This window comes from Pteropus medius, unplaced genomic scaffold (genome assembly GCF_902729225.1).
Source record: "Pteropus medius unplaced genomic scaffold, Ma_sr-lr_union100, whole genome shotgun sequence".
Taxonomy (NCBI): Eukaryota; Metazoa; Chordata; class Mammalia; order Chiroptera; family Pteropodidae; genus Pteropus; species Pteropus medius.
The window spans coordinates 7,490,364-7,512,367 of NW_024355008.1; the positions used below are offsets into that span (position 1 = coordinate 7,490,364).

Below are 22,004 nucleotides of genomic sequence, written 5' to 3' on the forward strand. Positions count from 1 at the left end.
TGACTACCTATCATGATCCGCCCAGTTAGGAATTCACGGTCAGATGACCCTGTGAGGTCACGTTCTGTAGAACCTCTTTTTGGGTCCACTGTGGGAGCAGGAACCCTGCCTGCTAACTCTCCTCTATGCATTTATACATAACACCAAGGTCCTGAATGCTAAGGGTTGGGTGTCCCATGGGGGCAGGTAGGACCAAAGCAGAGACTCAGTGTGCCCTGGGCCCGTGGCTATATGCACTTCTTAACCTGCTTTCCTCTTATCACTCCGACATTGTAGTGGCTTTCACTTTGCAACTTAATCCTCACTTAAGAGGTTAAAAAATTAATTCCAATTGAGTTGCACTTTTTAAAAAGGTAAAAACACTTCCATCTCAGGGTTAAACCCTTTCGAAGTCCTCCACTCCATCTGGATCTCCACTATTTCTTTGGTCCCAAAATTTAGCCCCTGGCAATAGCTATCTTAACCATACCCGGGACAATCCCAACTAGGGGGCAGGCTGCCAATTCTAGTCCAAGCTCTGAGTGGGCGAGGCAGGCAGGCCTTTCTTGCCTAAGAAATCTCCACTTAATTTCAGACTCCCAGTCTGTGCTTCATTGGCGGTATTTCCCGGCTCTGAATGCAGGTACTCCTGCCCTCGTGGTTCCTATCATACATTTCCGGGAGTTCCCAGGGAAAGTGCCCTGAATTCTGTGGGAACTGGGCAGAAGCCAGTGGAGATCTGGGCTGGGGAAGAACCTGGAGGTCAGACATTGTACATACCGATTCCAGAAGTTCCTTTCCCCTTCTATTATTAAGCACTGTTTGTCATTAGTCTGGTGACTCATATTCTCTTTTTTCTTGGGGAAAGTCTCCATTCCTCAAATAAACAGACTCTGGCCCCCTTGGCCCTCCTCAGTACCTCTGGTGCATCACATGCTTAGGCTCTGATTGATTGCAGCTGTTCTAGGAAAGTCCCCAGACACACCCTTGGAATTGCCCTGTGGCTGAGGAAGCCTGTTAGCCCAGTGTTTCACTGAGATCCTGTCTTTATAACTCCAGGAAAATGGATGGCCGAAAAGTTTACTGAAAAAAGAAATTAGATAAAGAGGACTTACTAATGCCAGCTTCGTTCTTCCGGGTGCCCATGACCAAAACCTCTCCTTCTCTCCCACCCCTTATTCCACCAGTTAGCTAATCCTGAGGGCTCTATTTTCAAAACACATTTAGTGTAACTATTTCTTACCATCTCTACCTCTTCTACTCTGCTCCAAAACACCATTGTCTCTTTTAATAGCTCCTGACGTCTCCCTTGTTTTTCACCTGTGCTGCTCTGTGGTCTAATCAATGCAACAAAGTGGCACTGCTAAAGTTAAATCAGATTATGTCACTCCTGCTTAAGACTCTCCTTCCAATGGCTTTCTACGTCATGGGGCGGAGTAAAGCCAAAGTCTTTACAAGGACTTCAAGGCCCTAAAAGTGCGGGCCCCTGGGCCCCCTCTGAACAACTCTTCTGCAGTTCTCCTCTGACTCAGTCCTTTTTAGCCACTGGGACTTTGTATTTGTTGTTTCCTTTTTCTGGAAAGCTCTTCCGCCAAATACATACAGGACTCACTGACTCTTGAGCTTTATTCAAGTGACTAATTGTTTGATTACTTTGCATGACATTGAATTCTAAATCTGGGTATTTGACTTTAAGCCTTTGTTTCTCATTATTCAGTCACACTAACATGTAAAAAATAGGGAGAGATTGGCCAAAATCTGCACAGGCAACCCTCCCCACCTTTTTTTAAAAAAAGAAGCTACCGGTCCACTGAGATCTGACATAATTACACACAAGCGCGCGCGCGCGCACACACACACACACACACACACACACACACACACAGATTTTGTATTTGCTCACATGTAGGCTATATATTATGGTATGTGGAAGAAATCTGTCTGCTCACTAATGAGTACATCTCAAGAGAATATATCTAGATGAATGCCGGGCAAGTTCTGACAACAATTTATGGCCACTGAGAAGTGTGAATTTACTTTGAAAATGGCTATTAGAAATGAAAATGTCAGGCCAACTCTGACTTTCTGAACCAGAATAGATGGATTCATCTTTTTATAAAGCTTCAGCATGTAAAACAGGTTCTGATCTTTCACCAGGATAAAAGTTCATTCAAGACTATGGCTAGAAGCCCATAGTAGCAGTAGCTCAGAGAGGAATTTCATAGTTTTTAAATTACGGTTTTAGATGTCTTGAAATTATTCTCAGAACTGGGTAGTACTAGCCTGACCACTTGAACATATTCATTTTCAAATGGGCATATTTTGCAGGTTGGCTGCAATACGGAGATAAAAAATTCATACACATATGTGAGGTATGCGGCTGTCTATAGAATATATGGTATATCTATGATTAGGCAGGAAGAAATTTGCTTGGTGCCAGCTTGAATTACAAATTCCAAGTTAAGACAGAGTTTAAAACTCAAAACAGAGTATCTTGAGCCCAACTCACCTTTTTTATTCAATAGTAGAGTATTCCTGTATGTTTCTTTAATGACTTATATCTCCTCAAAATCTGCACTATGACAAGTCTTCAGAATTTGTGCCACAATTTGAATCTATGATGGTTTACTTTTATGTACCAAGTGAAATAAAGGATCCAACAATTCTGTGTTAGTACAGCTTGAGGCAATGAATAAACACTTGGCTTAGCTTATCTTTACATAGTGGTATCATACGGTTATTCAGATATTTAATCAGTCTTACAAAACTGCACATTCAAAAGGAAGAAAATTTAAAAGAGTTCCACAGTTTTTTCATACTCTACCTACCTCACATACTATGTCCTTCTTTGATTTAGCAGTCATGCTGCCAACAGAGATTTCATTGAGAAAGAAAACATACTGTCCTCTTTAAAATAAACTATGTTAAATGAAAGAGCCAGCTGCTTGCCTCTGGCCAAGCTGAGAAGAAAGGAAATTTAAATTGTAGATATTTTTCTGTCTTTATCTATCTCAATTCTTTTTATTGTTCTTTATTTTAAGTTGTTGTTTTTTTTTTTCCCACCCATCTCTTCTAAATACAGGTGAAGATTGGGGAGGCTTGAAGTAAGCTGGGAAATCAAAGTTACTGAAAATCTGAAACTTGAAATGAAAGGAGATCCTACACGTAAATACTACCTTTTAGTTTATTTTTAAATCATGTCTATGTCCTTCATCTTACTTTGCTTTCAAATCGAATCAGCAGCATCATTTCTGTCATCTACCATGTGCTAGGCTTGTGCTAGTCACTGGAGATGTTCCAAAAAGTGAGACAGCACTCTCCCCCCAGGGACCCCTCACGATGTGGTGACATATGTGTAAGCAATCATCACAACACGGTAAGTCACAGAAGACATACAAAATTAAACTCAGAAACTCAGTTGTGTTCCCACAGATTTAAAAACACAGTGTCAAGAAGGAGGAGAATCTCTCCCTCCACCAGTTCTTACAGCAGGATTAATAATAAAATAATGAAATTGACACAAGACTAGATAAACAGGAGAAAACCCAATTTAATATGCACACACGGGAGAATCATAATATGATGCTCAGGTCATAAAGAAAAGCTCAAAGAAATGATTGAACCAGGCATCTTTTCATACTTTTTAGACAAACAATAAATTTGTGAGAAATTGACAGGACAAAGAAAGTTAGTGCTCATTAGAAAGGAATGGAAGCAAGGCTTGGGTATTCATTAGTGGGAAATCTAAACAAAGCAGTAAATTAGAAAAGGCAATAAGATTTGATTACACAGACTTTTTGGCTCGGGGTTTAGTTCTAGTGATAAGGGATGTCTTACAGGTATGGGGAGGACACTTTTCACAAGGGAGATCATTTCCTGCATTCGAGGAGACAAGGGAGGGTCAAGGTGTCCCCGTGACAAGTAACTTCTTTTTTTTCCTTTACATTTATTTATTTATTTTGTTTAATGGTGACATTGGTTAACGGCAAGTAACTTTAATTTAAAGTAATCAATATGTCATTGTGGGATATTTTGCAGTGGCCTGTCTTAGGCCCAAATAATAAGAGGTAAAAATAACAATTTCGACCCACTACTAAGAATTTAAAATCCTTAATGATTCCAGACTTTTTCCTGTATAAAATAAACATAAAATGCATATGTAAATAAGGCTACGTATTTGTGTGTTGGGAGTTCCCCCAAGACCATCTCCGAATTCTGTTATTTGCTAGGGGTATTCGCAGGACTCAGCATATAATCATACTCATGGCTAAGATTTATTACAGTGAAAAGATGTAGAGAAGGATCAAGAAAGCAGACGGTGCATGGGGAAAGTCTGGGAGAAATCAGAAAGCTGAGAGACAAGCTTCTTAAGGTCCTCTCTCTGTGGAGTCACACAGGATGTGCTTGAGTTGTGACAACACTTGTGAAATGTTACCTATCAGGGAAGCTCTTTAGAGACTCGATACCCAGGGTTTTTATTGAGAGCTGGGCATAGAGGCAGCCTCTAACTGGTACATACCGTAATTTCAGACTGCAAGAAGGAAAGCAGAAGTTCAGTATAAACCATGGTGTTCATACAGTTTAGGCACAGAGAGCCACTTTTATCAGGGATGGTGAATGCCTCCTGAATTCCAACTTCCCAGAATCTTGCCAAGGGCCAACCTTGTAAGTAGATCTTTCAAAGAATTATAGTCAGGCCTGCTAAGTGAAATCTTTCCTACACAATTTATATAAACATTTAGTACAAAATGCTCTATCTCAATATATTCTTCTGTCTGTATGCAGCTTTTCTTTTGAGGATAGCATTATCGTGAATATATTTCCATGCCACTTCATGTAGGTCTACCTACTTCTTCGTCATAGTTGCATAGAATTGCATTTTATAGATAAACACTTTTTAACCATTTCTGTATAAATTGATATTTGGTTTGTTTGCAATTTTTTACTTTATGAATTATGATACAATGAACATCATTGTACATATATTCTTCATGTATCCATGCCTATGATTTCTGTTACAAAGGCTTCTAGTTTCTGTTACAAAAGCTTCTAGAAATGACATTTCTGATGTCATTTGATTTGATCAAGAAGATTACTGTGTTGGAATTTTAGTGAATGTATTAACATGTAGAGAGTTTGTCAGAAAAGAGGACAGTTAGGAGACTATTAAAATATTTAGGTGACAGTTGATCAAGGCCCAAACAAAACTGTGGCGGGGAGCTTGGAGAGGAGCAGAAATGGTGTGGATTTAGTTAGAAAACAATACAACAGCCTTTGACTGGATGGCTAGAGGGGAGTGAGCAAGAAGTTAAAAGTGATTTCCAGTTATATGGATGGCAATTAGGTGGAATGCAAGGTGAGCAGTTAGGAAGCAATTCTAATAATTCAGGGAAGAAATGATGGGGGCTCAGTTTTTCACTTGTTCATTTATACACATTGGGTTATCTGCTATGTATCAGCCATTCCATTAGTTATTAACATTGGTGCATTTTTTTTTTTTTTGCCAAAAATATTGAAATAAAAATTTGATGCCAGGTAGATTCCAATTAACTTGACCATTACTTAACGTCATTGCTATTCTTTCATAAATGGCACAAAGCTTAATAAAATCTATAGAGATGCTTGAATAATTTGCACACTCTTTAGAGTAAAATCACGAGGAGAAGGAATTATAAGTGCAAACAAGATATTTCTTGTGTTCAGGTTTGAAGACAGACACTCCCTCTCACACATCCATTTCAGAGAAATGCCCTTAGAAAGTGTGAGCATGCAACCCTCTTCCTCACTGCTCCCAGAGAACCTTCTCTCATGCACAGTTCCTAGTATTACTTGTGTGGGCATCAAGTATGATATGAAAGAGAGAAGCCAGTAAGCAGTTTTTCTTTTAATTCTTTTTACTGATTTGCTGTTCATTTCACATTTGCCCCTCCTCCCTACTTCATGAGCCTAAAATGCAGCTTCCCATCATTTGAAGCCCAGACACATATAAATTACAATTTGAATGATAAGGGTAGTTTTATTTTTATAGAGTTTTATGCATCCTTCAATAGAAACTGATGTGCTTTTATGCATTTTATTTCACGACTTGTTTGAATTCATATTGGAATCAGCTTTCCGATTAAGTTTTTTTTTTTTTTTGACTAGGCAGAAAGTCCTATTCTGCATCCATTTTCACCCAATAAGTATAAGAAACATGATCTCACACAATCTTTAAGATATATTTTTTCAGTCTCTGAGGCTCATATGGTGAGGAGTGGGTCGTATTTTTTTCTTTCTACATACAGAGCTATGTCTCTTTATTTTCCTTTTAATTTCTGTGAAAAGTCAAGTTACATTCTCTAAAGAAGACATATAAATGGCTAATAAGCTCATGAACAGATGTTCAACATCACAAATCATTAGGAAAATGCAAATCAAACCCACAATGTACTACCACTTTACACTCAATAAGATGGCTATTATCAAGGAAAAAAACACACACACACACAGAAAAAAACAAGTGTTAGCAAGGATGTAGAGAAATTGGAAATTTTGTGCATTGCTGGTGGTAATGTAAAATGTTGCAGGCACTGGGAAAACAGTATGGTGGATACTTAAAAATTAAACCTAGACTCACAATGTGATCCAAAAAGTCTTTTTCTATAGAGAATTTTTCTATCTAAAACAATTGGAAGCAGGGACTTGAACAAATATTTGTATGTCAATGTTCACAGTAGCGTTATTTGAAATAGCCAAAAAGTGAAAGCAACCCACGTGTTCATTGACAGATGAATAGATAAACAGAATGTGGTCTATACAATGGCATATTAGTCAACCTTGAAAAGGACAAAATTCTGACACATGCTACAACCTCAAAAACATTATGCTAAATAGCATAAGCCAGACACAAAGAATAAATATTATATGATTCTCTTATATGAGGTTCCTAAGGTAGTCAAATTCATAGACACAAAAAGTAGAATGGTGGTGGCCAGGGAATGGAGGAAGGAGGAATGGAGCGTTATTGTGTAATCGTATGGAGTGGCAATTCGGAAAGATGTTAAAAGCTCTGGAGATGGATGGTGGTGACAGTTGTCCAACAATGTGAATATACTTAATGCCACTGAGCTATGCATCTAAAATGGTTAAAACGGTAAATTCTGTGTTAAATATATTTTACCACAATCTAAAAAAATGAAAAAAGTCAAGTTACAGTCAAGGCTGCCTGGGCAAACCTATACTTTTCCCCACCAGGACTTTGTCCTTGCTCTGAGGGACTGAGGGACACTCTCTCTTTTTTCTGTCTTTCCTCCCAGCTTCCTCTCTCTACTCTAGTGCCTTTTGCACTCTTTGCCCTCTTTCTCATTTACAAAACCTTCTCTAAAAACAGACTGATTCAACCAATGATCCCCATAGGTATTTGAGTCAATCTGATAGCTCTCCCTGGCATATTTTCGTTTTAAGACTTATCTCTAATTGAAAACGTAAGATTGTTTTTCCTGGTGAAGGTGGCCTTCTGGGACTGCTGAAATCTCTGTGCTTCGAACTTGCACTTCTGCAGAGGACTGATGTAATGGTTACGGATTCACCTGGGGAAATGGAAGTCATCGTAGGTACTTCAAGCAAAGAGAAATTTAATATAAAGAGTGAAGCTTCCAAGTTGTTGGAAGGGAAAGAGCAAAAACAGGGTGGCGCTACCCAAAGGTCAAGCACTACAGTTTGTCCCTCCAACTCCGTAGAGAACTACTTGACTTTGAGTCTACCAGACTTGCACCCCTGCTGCCTGCAGTCACTCCTGAAGCGAGCAGGCACTGGTTGCAGCGTTGCAAGCTCCCACGGCTGCCTGCAGCACTTCTGCAGAAGCTGGTATTAGACTGCTGCCGCCCAAGCCAGAGCCAGAAAAGGAATCCCTCCATCTGCCTCCTGCTCTCATGCAAGTGCCTCCCATGAGTAGAATCTAAACTGCAACCCTGTTGGCAGGGCAGTCTGAGAAATGCAGCTTACAGGCTTCCAGCCCTGGTGATTTGAGGAGCATAGAAAAGCAGGCGCTGAGCATAGCAGGTATCATCTGCCACAGACCCGATGTTGTTTGGAAGTTGAAATGAGCACTTCTCACAGACAGCCTGATCCCCGCATGATGAGACAGCCTCAGGTTCCAGAAGGATTCCGTCTCCCAGCCTGACCTGTCTCCCAGCCCAGACCTGTCTTACCAGCTCTGTGATCTTGGGCAATAATAGTAATAGCCATTTAACGAGTCCCGTTGGGAAGCTCAGGGCTCTAAGTGCTTTAAACCTCACACCAAGGAGGCTGTAGGGGGGTTTTGTAATTTCTATTTTACAGATGAAAAAAGCGAGTCAGGGGAACAGGTCACAGGGCCACTGAATCGAGGGAACAGGGATTTAATTCCAGAAGTGAGGGACTCCTCTCATGCTGAACTCTCTCAGCTTCCATTTCCAACTCACAGGCTTGCTAGGGATTTGATAAGATCCCGGATGCCCATCTCTCATTTTATGTTTTTTCTCCCTTATTCCTAGGAGTGTGGCCTTCATCTTTCCCTGTTGGCTTCTGTTTTGGGGGAGCACCTCTGCGGAGAGCATGTGCTGTTCACTCTCCTCCCGGCTGATACTCCGCACGAAGTGGGTGCTGGTCGGTACTACTGAGGCCTGGCAAATGGGCCCAGTCCTGGACCGAAGAGGGAGTCAGAAGCCTTGGGGCTGTTTCTGCCACTGGGTAAGTTTTCCTGTTACAACCCGTTAGTCTCCAATGGCTGATGTAATAAATTACCACAGACATGGTGACTTAAAACAATAGATATGTATTCTTTTACAGTTCTTTAGGCAGAAGTCTGAAATCAAGGTGTTAGTAGTGCTGTGTTCTCCCCAGAGGCTCCAGGGGAGAGCCCTTCCTTGCCTCTTCCAGCTTCTGGTGATTCCAGACATTCTTTCGCTGGAGGCCACTGGTGTCTAATCTCTTCCTCCATTTTTCACAAAGCCTTCTCTTCTGAGTCATTTATCATCTCCTTCAGCCTCACTCTTTTAAGGCTACTTGTGATGAGATTTAGAGCCCACCTGGATGATTCTGGATGCTAATCTCCTCATCTCAAAATCCTTAACTTAATCACATCTGAAAAGAATCTTTTCCTGAATAAGGTAATATTCACAGTTCCGAGGATTGGGATGTGGTCATATCTTTGAGGACACCATTCAGCCCACTATACTGCCCTTCCAAGGGAGAAAGAAAAGCAGAAAGGAGTTTTCTCCTTTCTCCTCTCAGGAGCACATCCTTGGATCTGGGCCTACCTCCTTTACTGTGCAGCATTTTCCCTCCAGTATCTTCTGGTCAGTGCCACTGGAAAAAAAAAATCGGAAATCTTGAGGCACACACTAAACAGGGAAATATTTACAAATGCAGCTTTTTGGTCTTTTTCAGTTGGGCATCAGTTTGGGCATTATTAATTAGACTCGGTCAGGCTTTATTTCCAGTTCAGGCCAGACAACACTCCTAATAGCTCCTTGGCCTCCAGAGTCAAAAATTCCTTTACGGTCCTCACTTGAAAGAAACTACTCAAATTAGTCTTTATCCTTTCTGGTCCTCTGTCCTGCACAAAAAAGGCAAGACAAGTTTTTCCAACTAACTTATTCCCCTTTGGTTTCTTCTTTCCAGACCATATTTGACTAAAACGCTTTTTCTCTACTCTCCTTGATTCCTGAATCAGGTCACATGAATCCCTTGTATGGGATTAACACTCGAACTTCCTATTCCCTTCCTCTCAGATCTCCACTCGCCCCAAAAACATTCGCCACATTTTCATCTCTCACTGTCTTCCCAGCCTGTGTCATTAATAAGATCATAACATACAAGCATTGGACAACTTGATGATATTTTCTTGGCCCAGGAAGAAAAGGGGTGATCACTCTCAATTTCCAGGCAGGATTTGGAATAAGGAGTTTCCACTCTCTGTAACCTCTGTGGAAAGATGACCAGCAGGCTCAGGCTTGTGCTGTGTGCATCCGGAGCACGGGACTGGAGTCAGCAGGCTCACCTCTGCCCACGTGGGGTCGATTCCATGTGAATCCTCACGCAAATCTGATGTAGGCGTTCCTTGTGGTTTCGTTCACCATTAGGTAGATGTTCTCATTTGCTTTATACTGGGGACCCGGTCTTCTGGTTCTCATCCATCCTCTAAACACCATTCGAATAGCTTCCATTTGTATTGCACTTCCAATTTTGCGGAACGTTCCATATAGATTCTTATTTGACCCTGAAAACAAACCAGTGAAGTAGTTAGCTAAATACGACTAACCTCATTTTACAGATGAAAAAACTGTGGTTTTATGATTTGTATCAATGTCAACAGCCTGTAACTGGCAAAGCTGAGGCTCCGATATAAGAACTCTGGTTTTGAAAGCAGTTTGCTTTCTGCTTCCGGCCTTCTGCTCCTCTTGCTCTGTTTTTCCCCTTCTTTTTCCCTCTTTCTCTTTTCATCATCTCTATGCCCCCTCACTCAGTTTCCTACTATTTAACTTCCTCTCTATGCTAATTATTTCTGCCATTCTCCTAGACCTGCATTTTTTTTTTTTACTGGTTTCACTGTTTAATAACTGTGTGTCCTTGGGCACATTTTCTAATCTCTCTGAGCTTTAGTCTCATCTGAGAACAGAGATAATTGTCACTTTCACACAGGGCTATAGTGGAGGTTTAATAAGATGAGAGAGAGAGAGAGAGAGAGAGAGAGAGAGAGAGAATTAATAGTCTTTGGCACTTGGCTGGCAGTCAGCAGACATTTCCTTCTCTTTTTTAATATTGTGGACACATGGCTAGAACTGTACACTTTTGTTCTCTTTTCACCTGTGTCATCCTTATCATATAGCTGTTGGATATGATTTATCAGGAGACCCTGTGCCTCTGTGACTATGAGCTGTGGCCAAATGAGAAGTGGTGGCTTGGTAGATGTCATATAGTGATTAATAGCAGTCTGTCTCCACAGCTCCGAGAGTGGAGAGTGACATGCATTGCCCTGACTTCACTTCTAATTCTATATTGTCATACGTGGCTGTTTGGCCAAGTGGAGGCTCTGTGTCCACAGCACAGCATCTGGCTGGAAGCCTTGGATTTCCTGGGTTGCCAAGACAGATGCTCTGAGTGGGGAAAAAAAAGGATCCAAGGCAATGGCATTTACCCAGAGCAGGTGAGTACAGGGTGCGTGTGAGGCAACACTCCTATCCCTGACTGAGCTCGTTGTTGGACAAAGTGTGAGCCAGAGCAGGGGCAGCAAAGACACGCCTGTGCAGGTTTCGTCCTGATTCCTGCAATGCCATTTTCTGGTGCTTTCCCAGTGAGAAATTCATCATTAGGACAGCATGCCTAGGAATAAAAGAGCCCAGAGAAGAGATGTGATTTGCTTTCAGGCGTTCTAGTTGCTGACCTTCACCTATCTTCTTCAAAGGAGATAGTATTATATTGCAAAGCCAGCCACTTCTATTCTCCAGATGTCTGACTGCGTTAGCATAAGGAGGATTAAACAGAACTGGGATGTATCGTTGTTACCTACTAAAGTTAGGCTTTTCTTCCCCCACCTACATGTTTTGAACATTTTTGTCAGTGGCTGGAAATAAATCTTGAGGCAGAGCATTCACTGATTCCTTTCAAAGGAAAAGCAACAGTGAATATGTCTTATTCTTTCCCAAGCCAGTCAGTTATCAATTTCTTAAACAGTACTTCTGGGGCTGTAATCTGTCAAGAGTAGGGAAGCTGGGGTCCTGGTCAGCAGGGCCAGCATCATGAGCTCAGCTTATAACACTATCGTTGGAGAAAACTCACATTTCCTATTTGAAATTATACAGTTGGATGATGTTTCTCTTGGCTTCAACTGTAAAGGCTGGTGCCCAGAGCCAATCTTTGGCAAACCAAAAAGTATGAAGTTTTTTGCCTCTAACATTCCCAGCATCCCTCTTAATCACTGTTTCTCTTTATTCCTCTCTAAGTTCCCCGAGATTTCTTCTTTCCTATACCTCATCCACATGTGAACTCTGAAAAAATCTGAGACACGTTCTCTGTATGTGTAAGTGGTTGATAATATCCAGAACGGTGCTTCGCAACTTTAAAGTGTGTATGAATCTCCTGCAGCACTAAAATGCAGATTCTCATTTAGCAGCTCTGGGGTGTGTTTGAGATTTTGCATTTCCCACAATCTCCCAGGTGATGCTGATGTGGCTAGTCTGTGGACAGTACTTTGAGTAGCGTATTGGAGAAACCTCCGGTCCTCCTTCAGAGTTTCTCCTTTACTCTCACTTTACTACCTCACTCACAATACTTCTGGCACCAGATGTGTGGGTTTTCTCCACTCAGAGCAATTCTCTGCGACACCAACTGTCCTATAGTTGTGTCCTACAGTTTAACTCAATTCTAATACTGTGTACCTGGAGATAGTGTCAGATCTCACAGGTTAAGGGCTCGGTCCCAAAGGATTGGCCCCCTTCGTTGCCCCCCGCCACCCCCGCCTCAGATGCCAATTGCAAGTAGTAGTAGATCTCCAGGTTACCACATCTTCTGTCTGACTAGGCTACAAATCAGAGGCTCCCATGCCATCCTCGCTTTGGGGTTTATTATTTTACTAGAGCAGCTCTCAGAACTCACGGAAACACATTTAGCAGTTTAGAAAAAAATACGGTAAAGGATACAGGTGAACACAGCCAAATGAAATGAAGAGTGGGAAGGTCCAGAGCAAGAAGCTTCCGTCTTCGTGGAGTTGGCATGTGCCATCCTCCCAAGAGATACATGGATGTGTTCACCTACCTAGAAGCTCTCTTAACTCCAAACTTTTGGGATTTTATGGAGGCTTCATCACATAAGCGTGATCAGCTATTAACTCCACTTCCAGCCCTTCTTCCCTCTCTGGAGAATGGAGGGTGGGGCTGGACATTCTAAGCTTCTAGTCATAGATTGGTCTTTCTGGTGACCAGCCGCCTTCTAGGAGCCCACTCAGTAAGACAAAAGATGCTCCGAGTGCTCTTATCACTTAAAAATGTGTAAGAGTTTCAAGAGCCTTTTCTCAAGAACTTGGAACAGAGACCAGTATATATATACTTCCTATTAGTAGCAAAGCGTTAGACAAATCCTAACAGGAGAAAATGGGCATGGGAAGGGTCTCTCATTTTCCTCTCTGGTTTAGGCAATTGTGTGTGTGTGTGTGTGTGTGTGTGTGTGTGTGTGTGTACACACATTTCCCATATTTCCTAGTGACTAGCTATATCCTTGGGCTCTCTTCAGATCTGGCATGATGGTTGTTTTGCTTGATCAAAATTCTAAATTAGTTGCTCGGCTCTCAGTTCTCATTCTTGCATAGCCACAATAAATACGAATTTTAATTTTAGAAACTTGTCTTCTCTCAAAATATCCTGATCTTTCATTTTGGTAAAGATTGATCAGATTTAAGTCAAATTCCTCTGGAGATCCACCTGGAAATCCTGGATGGAATGCTGCAGGATAGCGAGCAGCATTTCCTGGATGGGCCAGAGCCGTGCCGGGCAATGATGAGGCCGTCTGTGGGAGAGGAAATAGAGAGAGGAGGAGGAAGACAATGAGGATGCTGTGCCCTGGCGGCAGCAGGACAAGTTTGATGAGGAGCTGGACAAAGACAGCTTCTCCTATGAGGAGGAGTCTGAGAACCTGGACTGAGAGACTTTCTTCTTTGGTGACGAGGAGGAGGATGAAACCTATGGATGAGAGGCAAGATGCAGGGAGCCTCTAGAGCTGCCCCAGAGACATGAGGCTGAGGGGACTGGGAGTTCACCCCTGTCACAGGGTGATGGGAGTGGGTGATTCCCAGCATCGGCAGCACTTTCTTCTGTTTGCGGAATAAACTTATTTTTTTTAACATGAAAACAAATAAATTTCTTACATGTATATTTTTTTTTCTACTGTGTATGGGGGCAGAAGTAAATAGGGAGGAGGCCAGAGATGGGGCCGGAAGAGATGGCCCAGCTTATGTCTATGCCTGATCCACCCTTGCAAGTCAGTGCATCTAGTGAACTGTCAGAAGAAACGATTTACCTCGGAAACTAAAGAGCCTCCAGATAGGAGCTCATCTTAGAGGCAGAATCCAGTGGATAAGCCAGACTCAAGAACAAAGCTTTAGTTCTCAGTAACACAGGTGGGCTCTCATCACAGACTTCTACTGACTAGATATCCAGGTTTTTGGAGAGAGAAGGCTGTAAGCAAAAACATAAAGCCATTTTCACGAATGATTCTCAAAGAGATGAACTTGGTACCCTTTTAATAGAATGTTATGCATAAAGGAGAAGGTCAGTCTTAAGAGTCTCCCATCTCCACTGCCCTATGGGGATTCTCGCTAAAGCTGAGCAGTGCCTGCAGAGGGTGGCAGACGTGCCCAGCAAAGGTGGCAGCAATGCCTGTGGGATTTATGAGCCCTGCATGGAGCTCGGGAGGGCAATAAGAGCAGGGGGAAAGGGGGACAGAGTGGAGACAGCACAGTGGACCCATGTGGGGAGATAAACAGTTTCATTCACGAGAGATACCTTTTCATTCAAATGAGAGAAACTCTCTGAAGCCTTCCAAGATTATTACTGAAGAGGTGACTGTGAAAGTGGATTTTGCTGGGGGTGGTGGCTCTGCATGACCTGTAGAAATAAAAGCCTAGGGCCACAAACCTAATTTATTCAAAATCCCATGTGTTTCGGCCTCCATTCTGTGATCTATAAAACCAGAACAGAAGACATGATGAGTTTTTTGAAGTCTACACACATGCTTTAGTCACAGCAGCTCTATCCTTGTTGTTCTTTCTTATGGGGCTTCCATGTATGATTTCATTCAAGGAAGTGTTCCTAGACTAAAATCAAAGGGACCGGCCAGCACTAGGAGCCTGCAGCTCTTCCTCCATGGGCAAGGAAGGAATGGTAGATGCTCTCATAGTTTTAAGAACACAGCTTCTCAGAGCCAGGGCCAGGCCAAGAGAAGTCATGGCCGAGGAAGGGATTCTTAGAGTCTGAGCACTTCATAGTTCAACAGCTGGCGCAGTCCAATTCCCTGTATACACCAAAGCCCTTCAGGACCATTGTGGCAGCTGTAGAGAGGAACCTTAGGATGGGTGCTGAAATTCCTGGAGAAAATGGAGGTGAACAAGGCTCCAGACCTCACAGGCTATTTTAAGCCAGGAGTTAAGAAACTCCTGCTCACACTCCTAGCTTTGCAATGTTTAAATTCAAGCTCCATCACCAGCTGGCATCAGCAGCTCTCAATGTCCCCAGGGAAGGAGGCTATTTCTAAATTAACCAGGACCCAAATCAGAGACCTCATTCTACCATGATTGAAATGTTCCAAGTAATGGGATTTTAAATAAATTAGTTATTCATCATGAAGAAAGTATTATAGATAAATACCACACCTCATTGCTATTCTGAGCTCTCCAACAGTCATCTCCTTTAAGAAGAAAAATAGAAGAATTAATGTGCTTCTGAACAGTGATCTGCTTAATGATTTCAAGGTTTTTATCTGGAGAGGATTTCAATAAACTACTTTAAAAGAAGTGGAATGCAAAAAAAAAGTGTGAAGGGTTTGTATAATTGCTGAAAGTTTGGTTCTCTAGGGCTGGAAATCAACGAAAAGGGTGAATGTTATGGAAAGATTTTTAAGTACTTATTCAGGAGAAACTAAATAGAAATCAATCAGGAAAATAAAAAATTCATAAATCCAATTGCTTCTAATTGGCTCAGAAGATAGTACAGAATTCAAAATGTTTACCTGTGCACAGCTCTGTCTCTTGCAATTATTACTTTTATCACAGGAAAGAGTATTTGGGTAACCTTTTTTTCTTCCTATCAAAGAAAACTTATCAAGGCCAAAGCAATCCTGCAAATGGCTCAAGCTGAAAAACTTCATCGTGGCCATTTATGGAGAAAATTCTACTAAAGATTAATGAAGCTAGGAAGAACACATTTTCATTTCAAGTCTTTAATCATTTATTAAGCCCCTACTATGTCGACAGCTCTGAGCTGGGCCCTGTGAGAGATACACAAGTTAATGAACTATGATTCTTGAGAATTCACAATTTAGAAGAGGAAACAGATGAATGCCTAATTAACTTTAAGACAAGTACTAGTGCAATGAAGGCTTAATAATAGAGAGATATTACCACACCTTACAGGAAGAGAGAGGAGCATGGATACTTTCTGACTAAGATCTGCAAAGGCTTATTGGAGAAGGTGAAATCAATATCAAGAGGTAAGAAGATATTCCACCCAGAGAGAACACTTTGTGAGCAAATGTCCAGTGGAAATGTGAGCGAAGCTTGGGAAATGCAAAATGTATTATAATAACTTAGAAGAACTGGTAGGAGGTAAAATCCCGAAGAACATAATATTTATATTTAGCATGATAATTTCTGCCTCTCTATCTCAAAATTTGGTGGGCACCCATAATTTATGTGCTGCCCTCATTTCTCTTGTTAAGATGAAAATTTCCCAATGATATTATACATGTTTCTTCCTCAATTGGTTAATCCTCCCAAGGATGTTCTCTTTTTAAAAAAAATAATAATAATTTTTTGTTATGTATTTGTTTAAGCTATTAAAGAACTTAAGATATGGAAGTATTCATGATTGAAACAGTAAGGACAACTTTACGAAGCTTCTGGTTTTCTTTTCTTCATCGTGGGCATTTTTAACATTCCAAAGTTTGCTCAGTGTTTCTTTTTATAACAGGTATAGGCAAAGGATCACATTCTGTTCTAAGCTGTTAAACTTTCTCTAGTGGAGGAATTTCAGGCATCCGCGTAAAGATGGTGGTTTCAGGCAGGAAGATTTACCTAAGAAGGCCCTCTGGGAGTTACCTTAGTACTGTGGGATGGGTACATGTGTTAGAGACACAAGTCCTGGGTTTCAATTCCAGTTTCTCCTCTTGGAGCGCTGAGTCTGGGGCAAGCTGCTCTGCTTCTCGGAGACTAGACTTCCATGTTTGCAAACTGAAAGTGATTGCTGATTTCAGCTGATTTTACCTGAAAGCAAAGTCATTCCTAGTACAAGATGCAGTACAAGTGAAGGATGCTGGGAGTCCCCAGAGCAGCTCTGGGTTCAGGCCGTTGGGAGGGGCATAGATCCCTCTTCCACTGCCCTTGTTGACCCCACACTCTTCTCTTTCTAGCCAGTTTCTCCTAGCTGAACCGGTCATCTTTTAGATCTCAAGAGAAAATTATTTCTTCCAGGAGGCTTTAGACTTACTCTCTCACTCTCCAGATCAATTTGGGTTTAGTATCTTTTCGCTCCCATGGCAACTTTTAACATAGTAACTTTTACTGTCTATATTTCTTGTTAGACTGTTAAGATTAACAAGGGTATCAGATCAATATGGTTTACTGCCTGGCCTTTGGTAGATGGCCTTAAATATTATTGAGTGAATTAATAAAAGAGAGGGGAAAAGAAAAAAGGGAAGGAGGGTGGAAGGTACTAAAGGAGGAAGAGAGAGAGAGGGAAGGAAGGAGGGAGGGTGGGAAGGAAGGAAAGACCTTGTTAAAATTCATTCCATTGTAATCAAATAGACCATCTAGAGGACTAAAAGATGCTGTGTTCAGACTGACGTGGCAGCCACTGAGGAAGAATTAGGAGTAGCTCTCATTAACATGCTATGCTCTTTCTGAAAGAATGAAAAGGCAGCACCTGGGCCCGCTCATTACTACATATGTCATCTTTGCTTTCAGCGCTATTCTTGCTAACGTTTAAATGCTAACATTGCGACCCTGGGGCCTCATGAAAGACACACAATAAATTCCTATGAACTGACATTCTTTTACTGTTCAACAGAGAACACAATACTTTTCATCTACTTTGCAAACTAGACTTCTTTTACTAAGTATGGTAGATGAATACTTTTAAAGTCTTTCGAAGAAATATTAGAGTATTTCATCAGAAGACATTCTGCTTTTGTTTACAAGTGAAAATATTTTATGGGGCCTAAGAATGGAGAATTTGGAGTGGGGTTAGAGAGGGGTGAGGACATGGTGATAGAAGCTTAGCATTGGGACTTAGCATTCAATTTAATGCAAGGAACATCTATGGTGCACTTATTGGTCAAATGGTTCAAAATAATACCAAAACAAATGTCAGACACTGTGTTAGTAATTAAAATGTTCCAGGTAATGAATGATCTCATTTAATCCTCTTGGCTCTGTAGTTGGTATTGTATGACTGTCTTCTCAACTTCACAGAACCAGGACAGAGATTTGTTGAGAGAGCCACCGCTTGCTGCTCCTGCCCCAAATGAAAGAAAAAAGCCTGTGAATTTTTGTAGGCTGAATGAAATGAACACAGAAGGCAGGCTTTAAATGAATGGCTGGGAAACAGGCAGAAGGAAGGCGAGCGAAATGAATGAAGATTTGGTGGCCTGATATGGCGGGACAGGAGATGGAGGAGGATGAGGGAGGCTGGTGGAGGCAGAAGGTGGCTGAAAATGGCCTGACCTTGCGGTGCCCCGACAGCGGAATAGAAAACGGCGGATCGAAATGAAATGTGACGACAAACCTGTTGTTTGCACTGTTTGTCACCACCTGCGTTGTTGTGTTGTTGTTGTTATTGTTGACCCCACTGACGTCGAAAGAAAGAAGAGAAAGAAGAAAAGGAGAAAAAAAAAGAAAAGCAAAAAACAAAACAAAATCATACCCAGCAACACAGAAACATTAAGTAATGAGGCCAAGAATATGAGTCGTCAGTCTGTGCTCTTAGCCACTGCTGGGAAGGGTGGGGGTCGGTGGGAGTGGGAGGGCAGATATATAATGGGGAGATGCAATCTCGATCATTGAGAAGCTTACAGTCCATCCAGATGACTCATATTAAGAACCCAGATTCTGTCATATTTCTTATACTTTTTTGTAGTTCTAGAGTCTGCCTATGGAATGAGAGAGAAGTCTATTTTGCCTTGTATCTGCCTTTCCTACAATGACCTCTGTCCATTTGATCCTGCATCATGGTCACAGCTGATTAGACCAAAATGCAGAGGAAGGAAAGCACTGAGTCAGAGAAAAAAAGCCTCTGAACCTCTGAGAAATCCCTGAGATAACATCTTCCAGGAACTGAGAAAAGTGAGAAAAGAGTGGTATAGAGAGAGAGAGAGAGAGAGAGAGAGAGAGAGAGAGAGTGAGAGAGAACACGCACAAGGGGGGCCCAAGTCTGGACTGAAACATGTTGTCTAGCCCTGCAGTCCAAGAACAAGAACTTGGCATCCTTTAAAGTTTTGTTCTTTAAATATTTACTCAACATTTGTTTAAATGGGAGGCTGAGCTCTGCCTGGGATAAGAGCAGATGAAGGGGCTGTGCTCATTCATTTCAATGACCTAATTTAGCTCTGACCCCAAGCATCATGTACAAGTTAGCCAAGAAGAGATTCTATGGTAACCAAGATCTTCCTTTTTCATATTGTCCCTCTCAACAGACCTCAGAGCGGGTCCCAGTCATAATCTATTTTTCCTCCAGCATAGCTCTTGGGGGTCCCATCCTCTTCCCCATCTCTCCTGAGGGTCACAGTTCCCCTGCACTACTCCCCCAATCCAAAAAATTGCAGGAGACATTCCTCTGGTAGCAATTTGGTGCCTAGCTATATTTTGGTGTCTCTTACAGAGGGTGCTTCAGTAGAATTGCTCCAAGCCTGTCCTTTGTCCTTAACCTGTCTCTGAGACAAAGATAGGTGAATTGAAGAGTGTCAACTTCATGATCATACCAGAGTGTTGGCCTAAGGGCATTGGAACCATTGGAGGGTTTTAAATGGAGTTTCATGGCGTGTGTTCTGATCTAACTACCTTGGAGGCAGTGGACAGAATCCCACATAGGCCATGATTGGTGGATCTGGAGAACTGATGATAGAGAGAGATGAAGGGGATACTATTAGTACCTCCCAATTTCAAGTTTGCTCAAGTCTCCAACCCTGTTTTTTTTTTCTTTTTTTAAATAATAATCACCATTATCATTGTGGTCACTTTTATTATCATAAGGTGCAGGGCCCAGTGCAAAATAAAAATGCAGAGACCTATTTAAAAATTACTAAGAATTTCAAGACAAGGACAGCAAGTGGGGAACATTTCTGAGCACAGGGCTCTGAGACTTCACGGGTCATACACACATGAAGCCGGCCCTGCTAACAGTTACACGTTCTCTGTCCTGGTACTTTCCACTGTGGTAACTAAGCTATATCCTGTTTCAACATCTTCTTTGACTCTTAAATGATGCTACTCTGCTTTTTCTGCTTTATTGTTTCTGCGTACTGTCTTCTTTCTGTATGTCATTTGGCCTCTGTACTGCTATAGACTAATGATTTTCTCTGAATATCTCATTTTCAGAGCCTTCATAATAGAGGGTCTCATAGGTTGACATAGACACATACTATAGTAGAGATCATTTTTGTTGGGAAGATGCTCAGCAATAATTAAAGTCAAGGTCATAGTCTGACCTTGACGCAGGTGTCCACTCCTGGCCAGGCTGGCAAAAACACGTAGACAAAAAAAAAAAAAAAGAAAGCACGTGGTCCTGGGTATGGCAAGCACAAGTGTATACTAATAGACTATTCTTCAATCAAAAATGTAGGTTCGAGTCTTTGTCTAGGCTCTAGAATTATAAAAAATTATAAGAAACATGATAAAACCTTGCTTCCTGCACTCACAGGGCTTAAAACTTATTGGGGATAAAGGAGCTACTGTGAGGCACCTTGTAGGACTGTGTTAGACATGGACCTTACTGGTTATTCTGTGCCCCACGCCCCTGCTACAGTCCAATTGCCCTCATTGCATTTCTGACCCCACTGCTTGATTGGCATGTTCTTTGGGCATGTTCTTTTACTTCTCGGTGCCTCAATGTTCTCATTTGTAATATTAGGACAATAAGATACAGTCTGGATCTCAGAGAATTTTGTAAGATTATATGAGATCATCTAATTCTGGCTCAGTAAATAATTTGGCTTAATATTTTCTATCATACATTTTTCTTTCGTTATTTCTAAATTCCTTCTCCTTTTCTTGAACAGACAAATCATACCCACCTCTGTCCAGATGGTCCATGCTCCTTTTTGCTTCTGTAGTTTTGCTTAGAATATTTCTACCTCCTAATGTGTCCTCTCTTCTCCTCTCCGTTTAAGTCTGACCTATCTTCATAACCCAGCTTAAGTCCCAAGACATTTACCCAACTTTCCTTGATTATTTCAACCCACATACAGAGACTCACCAAACAAAATCAAGTGTTAAAAAGACTTATTCCTCAGAGTGCAGTCCCCTCTTACAGCTCAGGAAATTGAGGCGGACAGAGCCAAGCCTCTCTCTCTTTCTTAACCTCCTGTTTACATCACTCATCTGTGTCATCCATTGTAGCACTTCTCCATCCACTGCCTCTGTTCCTCCTGTTTCCTGTCTTAACAGCTACTTGTCTTAGCCTTAGATCTTAGTTCATATGACTCTTTTTCAGCCTTTGTCTCCCCAGAATAGACCAATTCTATAGGCTATCTTTCCTCGTAGCTTCCTGTTCTTCCCCTTGGAAGATTTCATCAAAAAGCAATTTGGGAATTATAGCTATAGTTAGTTGTTAATCGCCCTTTGCCCTCACTCATTGGAATGAAAGTTTTTTTTAAAAAAAATCAAATATTTACTGGATGCCCACTACATGCATGATAGGGTGCTGGTTACTGGGGACTCGATGGTGAACCAGACAGATTTGGTTCCCGCCTTCGTGGATTTTTCATAAAGCTAGCAAATTAAGAAGTGAGAATAAGCGCCTAGATTTTTTTTTTTTTTTTTTTTTTTTTTTTTTTTTTTGGAGCTCTCATGGATTGAATGTAGCTAAAGAAAAATGAACAGTACTGGACACTTTACTCCCACTAAACTGAAGCAGAATAGTGAAGTTACCTTTACAATTAAATGTAAGCTAATAGAAATATTTCAAGTACTTCAGGTAACATAATAAAGGAAAATGTTTTGAAAATGAAATACCACCTTCTTTATGCTAGATTCTTCTTTCAAAGGCCAAGAGTCAACATTTACTCAAGTCTTAGTTGTCTAAATC

General features: G+C 41.4%; 1 long non-coding RNA gene across 1 annotated transcript; it reads left to right on the forward strand.

The window, feature by feature from the left end:
* The first annotated feature begins 1,608 nt into the window (after positions 1-1,608).
* LOC120598110 (uncharacterized) lies at positions 1,609-3,073 on the forward strand. The gene is made up of 3 exons (XR_005651507.1): positions 1,609-1,660; positions 2,308-2,351; positions 3,062-3,073. It is a non-coding gene; the product is annotated as an uncharacterized LOC120598110 (long non-coding RNA).
* Positions 3,074-22,004: the final 18,931 nt, after the last annotated feature.